The sequence below is a fragment of the Vanessa atalanta genome, chromosome 4, assembly GCF_905147765.1.
Source record: "Vanessa atalanta chromosome 4, ilVanAtal1.2, whole genome shotgun sequence".
NCBI lineage: Eukaryota > Metazoa > Arthropoda > Insecta > Lepidoptera > Nymphalidae > Vanessa > Vanessa atalanta.
In genome coordinates this window covers 6737599-6744863 of record NC_061874.1, presented here as the reverse complement: position 1 = coordinate 6744863, position 7265 = coordinate 6737599, and the positions used below count along the sequence as shown (strand labels likewise).

At 32.3% G+C, this 7265-nt stretch overlaps 1 protein-coding gene across 1 annotated transcript in view; it reads left to right on the top strand.

The window, feature by feature from the left end:
- The first annotated feature begins 4177 nt into the window (after window positions 1-4177).
- LOC125077776 (leucine-rich repeat-containing protein 4B-like) overlaps window positions 4178-7265 on the top strand; it is a 33367-nt gene continuing 30279 nt past the window's right edge. The window contains exon 1 of the mRNA XM_047689827.1: window positions 4178-4319. The gene's annotated coding sequence lies outside the window, so the exon portion shown is untranslated. The remainder of the gene's footprint in view (window positions 4320-7265) is intronic.

Below are 7265 nucleotides of genomic sequence, written 5' to 3'. Positions count from 1 at the left end.
TGACTTTTGGCTGTCAAAATAAGTAGGTTATACACTTTTTGACATTCGATTACAATGTCGAAGTGACATTGACATAATTTTGTGTTGACTCTTGCGAATCATTGTGTGAATGAGTTCTAATATTTTCAATAATTAATCACGCGATTTGTTGTATATTTTGAATATTTAATGAAATTTAAAATTGTAAATTAAATAAATAAAAATGTTTTGGTTTTTTACATTTTTTTAAATTATTGGTAGCTAAAAAAATATTTAATGCAATAATATTATGTTTCATTGCCAAAATCATTCTGCACCTTTTTAGCTGATATTTAATTAATTTTCTGCCTCGCACAACCACTCTGTGGAACCAGCTTTCGCTGGCGGTTTTTCCAAACCGATACGACTTGGGAACCTTCAAGAAAAGAGCGTACTCCTTCCTGAAAGGCCGGCAACGCACCTGCAAGCCCCCTGATGTTGTAGATGTCCATGGGCAGTGGTAGTCACTTTCCATTAGGTGAGCCTGCTCGTTTGCACCCTATAACATAAAAAAAAAGTTTATATAGTAACAGAAATACTGCGATTATTTATATGTTTAGAAAGACTGTCAAAACTGAGAGCGCGTTGTAATAAAAGCCAACTGTTGGCAACTAAGACACGTATACCACTAAAGTAGTATGAAATTTATATAATAATATAGTAACTGCTACTGCAGTTAGAATGGTTCTTCTAAATACCTGCGAGTGCGAGTAGCAAGCCTTACTTAAACGCAGGTTTACCATGAACTTCCTCTTCGTTAGGTGTAAGGGGAATAAGTCATTAAGCAAGTCTATAGGTTAAGCAGTATTTCCTTGCCTATTTCAACAAATTTAATGAATTGATTTGCGCTATTTCGAAAAATATATACATGTTATCGATGAAATACTTTAACTATATATAGCCTTATAGGCACTTTTGTTACAAAGTACCTATTTTTAAAAACATATATACGTAAAGATTTGTCAGTCATAAATATTGTGAGCGATAAAAACAAACAGTTCTAAACTACCGACTACGTCTTGAGCTGAGATGCTATCTCATAGGATTCATCCTCAGGATGGTCTTCGAACCCGAGAGTGAGAGAATGGAGTTCGAGTGACAATCAGAGACAAGCACACTTGCTTTCTGGCTCCGGTAACGTAAACTTCTTCATAGGAATTTCTGTCTCTTGTTTGCACGGATACTGGGACATACGCCTTCCGTAAACCGCATATGTCGCCTCACATGCGATAAAACTGATCTTCTATTCTAGTGGCACCGCACGCTTCATTTTGTTACTTCACAGCTGCCAAATAAGTATAATATATACTTTTTGAATTGAAAAATACCAGACAATCATTAAATATTAAGACAAATGTTGATTTTTAACAAATATCACTTTAACCATTTTTTTAAATGTTTCTGGGCATAACGATTAACTCTCCAACTTTTTTTTTTTAATTGATTTATATTTTTGATTCTATAAACTATACGTGTAAATTTTCTATGTTGTTATAGTTCTGAGTTCATCTTTCGATAGTTGATCACTGAAGTTGGTCAAATATGACTAGCGCTAAAATATTCCCCGTGATCAAACGTAGACCAGTTGTCATAGCCATCGGTTGATACCACGGTGAGTAAAAACTAAGAATGCTTGTTAACTTAAAAAACTTATAATGTATTGATTGGAAACAGTGTCGACGTTTATAGATTTTAAATAAATACCTTTTTTTTTCTCTGGAAAAACGCATTTGCTTTTCCCCGTATATGTTAAATGAGATTTATAGCTATAGATTGCCTCACACGCGTCCTCTTCCACCGTAGAAGGATTCGCACGTCGCTGTGGGTCGAAGCAAGAAATAAATGGCGTTATTTGTTTTTCAGTGAAGGCACCAAATCCATTTCTACATTTTAAAACAAAAAAAATATGGAAATAAAAAATTCGGGACTTAAAAAAAATATTAATTTATTATTTTTAAGCTTAAGTTTATTTTCTGCTTTGTAAAGTCGTCTTAATTTTTTAAATAAATAATTCAGTGATTTTTATTCCAAAAGATACGATATTTTGTTATAAATAAATTTATATTACCAAAGATCATTCAAAATTTGGATCAATAACATATTCGATGTGAAGTTGGCCATACGATTCGGGTATCATTTGTAAGTGGGGCAATTTGAAATTGGCGACCGGAATCCGAGAGAAGAATCTTAGCTAAATTCATGGAGAAGGATTCTTTATGGTGAACACTTTTTTCAAGAAGCCGGTATACTGTAAATGGACCAGGATAACTCCCGATGGTAAAACCAAGAATGACTATACCATTCAGAAGACAATCAATTATATTCAATTATTTCTCACAATGCTAAAAAGCTCATTTAATCCAAATTTCAAACTCAGGTTCCCGATTGATCGATTCAAAATCAATTCTAATACGTAGTAAACTATATAGAAGTGAATGCATACAACGACTGGTTCGTGGAAACTGTCCAAATGACTGATCCGTCAAGCAAACATAACCAAAAAGGTCTCTGGCTGCGGCTTATAGACGGGAAAAGACGGGAAATGACGTCTTCAGATAATGCTATCAAATACTGGCGGCTCAATAGACACATCTGTCTGACTCGTGACTTACGCCAATTTAATACAGTTCGTAGAAATTGTCTACGCATTCACCTGTCAGTAGGTAAACTTCAGATCCCTGAATAAGACTATCCTTGTATTACAATTTAATTATCCCGGACGTACCCCTGCACAAGATTAGAATAACTCTTCAAAAACTCAAAAAGAAAAAGTTGGCTGGTTGGTAAATCGGTCAAGCTTGGTAATAATGGAGTTATAACTTTTGATGGTTGGAGGGTTGAGCTCCAATGCTTAGGTTCTTTTAGAGATTATTTAAATCAGTCATACTTGATAGCCAAACGTCACAGGCATGGCACGAAGTTGTGGCGGTGGTCTTCTTTAAAAAAGGATAAACCCAATCGACGAGTCAAGTTTACAAGAGTTATTACGTCTCAAGTGCAAGTTCGACGATTTTCGGCCCCCCGAATAAGCCGGTTTCGAAAAAGTTTTAGTGTCAAAGATCACATATAATCGCTGCTGCAGATTTTACAGAAAAATAATTTGTATAACCAGTCACCATGATTCACGTACAATACGACGGTCTTCCATTCGATCAAAACCTTGGGTCTGCTGAAGTGTCTTTAAAGGTGTCACAACTACCGATATATTAAGGTGTTAAAGTATTCGTACCAGAGCGCTACCATGTCTGACCGACTCCAGTAGGCACCAGGGATGTTATGAAGCTCCGTAACCGTAACCAAAACTGTTATATAAATATTTCTTATAATTTTATTTTTTACATACTATTATACTTAAAAAAGTAGCTAATTATTTTTTAAAGCTATTTATTTTCTTTCTGCGATTATAACTAAATACAAATAAAGTCTAATTGATATTCAGTATTTTTTTTTACGTCGACAGTCTACTGCTTAGTATAAAATATGAAACGTATATGTTTTCAAATATTATGTATAAAACTCGCTACTAGATCATGGCTATTTATCTCCCATTTAAAAATTCTATGATTACATTAATTTCATATTTTATCTTGTCTTTCAAATTTTCAAGATTATTTAGCATGATTATGTCATATTGCCTACATTTTGTTGTTCTCTATTTCCAGGCAAGCAAGTATAATCAGGTAACTCTGGTGTATAATAGAGGTAATTTTATTGCAAAGGCGATAGTATATTATTGCCTTCGCAAAAACCCTTTGTTAATTACTATTGCCAAATTTCGTTTAGACAAAATTGAACTAATTCTTTATTGGAGGCAATCCGACGAAATGGATAATTATTATTGATATGTGAGTATTGCTCTTATGTTTTCATGTAGAATATATAATAATTTTGATTATAATATGTATGTAAACTATTATGTAATGTATATGTTCATTTATTAACAAATGCAGTTCAAAATATTTATAATGGCGCTTGTGTTAGTCCTTTACGGAGCATCGGGAGATTAAAGCTTGAAAGTGTTGCGACTGCGCGGATGGGATGTAGCGTAGCTGTGGTTCAGGCTCGTCAGTTGACGTCTCGTGCCGGCGCTACTAGGTATTGTGAGCCGTGAATCTGAATACAAGCTGCGTAATGTTCCCACACGCGTCGCGAGCTCAACTCCAGTAAACTGTGACTAAAGTGATTAACTCGAACATTTCAAGTGAACTTTGTTATGTAAATTAATTTAATATGTACGATGTTCTACAAAAGGCTGCACTTTCTGTAAAAGAAATTTGTAACCCAAGGAATACAAAGTTTCGGTATGTTTTAATGAGTTTTTCCCGTTCTTTACTCTCTCCGTTTTTTTTAATAACTTCATTGCTTTTGCAAACTTTACAAAGAGTGTTTAATTTTAATTTTTATTATATATAAATGAACAATGTTGTTGTTACATCTACATAATTGATGGTTTTCTTTAAATACTCATATTTATTAATGTTTTGCGTAAATAATGTAATTTCTAGCTGTGCATTTGATGTTGAAGGAGTAAATTTAATAAGGAAAAACAATATCGAAACATTGTTCTTTGCTTTTTTATTAAACTGATATTTTTAATATTAATAATAATGAAATGGATTGATAAATCAATGGTACGTATATAATTATGCATGAATTGTATGTATACAGTGTATCTTGAGTGAACGAGGTATTTAATAATATAATTGATCGGCTGGCTATGATTACCTGAAAAACTCTTTCTTGTTTGGTTTTGGTTGGTGCTATGATCTTCTTAGAACTGATGGTGAAGATCACAAGGGAAAATAATATATTCTCCTCATCATTTTGGGACTTCGAGGACCATTTATATAATTGAGGTACTTCAGTTACATCTATGATTACATTAAACAAGAAGCAGAAACTAGTTGATATTGGTAAATAAATATTTTTTAATGCTATTACAAAATCCAACAAACATTTCAACGTAATATTGAAAAAATATTTATTCCTTAAAATATGTATGTATCTACAAACACAGCAAAATAAACTCCACATTCATTTTGAGTTACGACTAACCGTAGACTTTCGCTTAAGAGAACCATTTTGTATGTTGAAAAATAGCGAGGCGAGTGAAATAATGCTAACAATAAAGAAGAGACTTTTTGAGCGAGTCTCAGTTAAATTCGAAAATAAAATGTATATGTTTCGTTAAGAGGATTGTAAAGTTAATTTCTGTAATTCGTCGAAAAAGACTTATATCAATTTAAGAAAGAAATTTGTAGACGTCAATTATCTGACTTGTTCAAAATGTTTCACTAAATTATCTTTCTTTCACGAAAAAAAAAACTTTGATATCATTGTTTGACTAACAAAAGACTCAAAATAGAAAAAAGTGGCGACGGACGCAGGTTTTGACAGTGACTTATGTCCCGTCCGCCCTTTCGTTGCCTTCTTGCATTTGTCGCTAGATACTCATCCTCTTAAAATGTTGCTGAAATTTATTTTAACTGGCTATTCTCCTTTTAGGACGCTGAAAATTAAACACGCTTAAGATCTTTCTCTTGTCTTGTTATTTAAATTATATCGGAATAAATGAACCGCTGTATAAATAAATATGATAAATGTACAAGCAAAGTCAAGATTGAAAAAGGGTTTCCTATAAGGTGAAAGAACCACCAGTGTCATAATAGAATATATTTTAATTAAGATAGAGCCTTTTATAAATTATTATAAAGTCATAAAATAATCGTGCCAGGTAAAAATAGACACTGTGTGTTTGCGTAGGATATTTCTGAGACTATTACGTTTCATCCCATATATCCAGTTGATTTTCACCCACAGTTCCCTTAAACCTAAATCAACAAATGGTCACTATTTTGGAGGTTATATTATTATCAATGTCCATTTGCTAACAAAATATTTTACTTCAGTCAACTTTTAATAAGTATACTTATTAAATTTATACCCCAGATTAATAAAACCTATTTGAGCAATCGAAATTTTATTAAAACAATAGTTCAAAATTTTAGTTTACAACTGTTGATATGTGATTAAAAAGTAAGTAGTAAGTAGTAAGTGGTAATTACAGTTATATTATTAAGCACCGGCAGTGTCTCAGTTATTAATGTTTTGCCTATAAACTTGACCGAATCATCGTGTAATTTATAGCTCATACTAAATTAAAAATTAAAGTCCCCAAATATGGGATGGGTAATATCTCAAAATTCAAAAATTATCTCCAATCGCTTCATTTGAATCTACCAACTATAATAAAACATTTAGCAATTTACTAATCTTCTTTTTTTCTCACACTTTAAATTAAATATCTTGTGGTAAATATTTAAACTAAACTGAAATTTAACTATTTTTTTTTTGATTTTTATCAATCCTTTGAATGGTTATTTCTTTTCTTCGCTATATAACAACATATGCTGTGTCGGACTATTATGTAAATACTTGGAAGATCTACCAAGCTTATATACAAAGTTTTCTTGTATCTTTTATAGTTTTGACAGCGTTGGCTTCGAAAGCCCCGGGACCAACAATATTCTCTTCGACTACGTTGACATAAGCTTTGTTTATAAAATACAACATATAGATTTACGTTAAATGTCTCTGCCCATCTTGAAACTGTAAACTAACATAAAGTTTCATATCAAACAGATTAAAGTCGGATAAAATAAACAAAACTATATAATATTGGAATGATGGACTTCTCCTAATTTAACTGCTACGTTGCTCTACTGAACTAACAAACCAATTGCCAACTAGCAATTAGTTTGGATTCGGAGTCCATAAAAACCAATGAGTTTTTCTGTTTTAAAATTCTCATTAACACGGATTTGGAACATTTGCGATTTTATACTTCTTTTCCTTGTAAAGTACGTACAGCCGTTTGTCCTTCGCATGATCTCTAGTCATTTTAGATAGCCATCCCATAGGTCTATGATAACGTGGGAATAGACAGTTTATCTGGGTTGCGAAAAGACTGCATTATAATGTACGCATTTGATTAATCTTTGGCAGCCATTATCAGACTAATGTGGATGCTAATGTACCCACATTAGTTGAACTTTGTGTAAGGAGGAAGTACATCATAGCATGATGAATGAAGTGTAATTTTATAATTGTAACATGTATTATTTACAATAACATATAATTTTGAACAGTCGAGAAAGTTTTTTTAGAAATTGCGATAGATATAATCAAATGATTTCGATGATAATATATTTAATAAATTTAGGCAAAAAATCTCCCCCGCTTGCAAA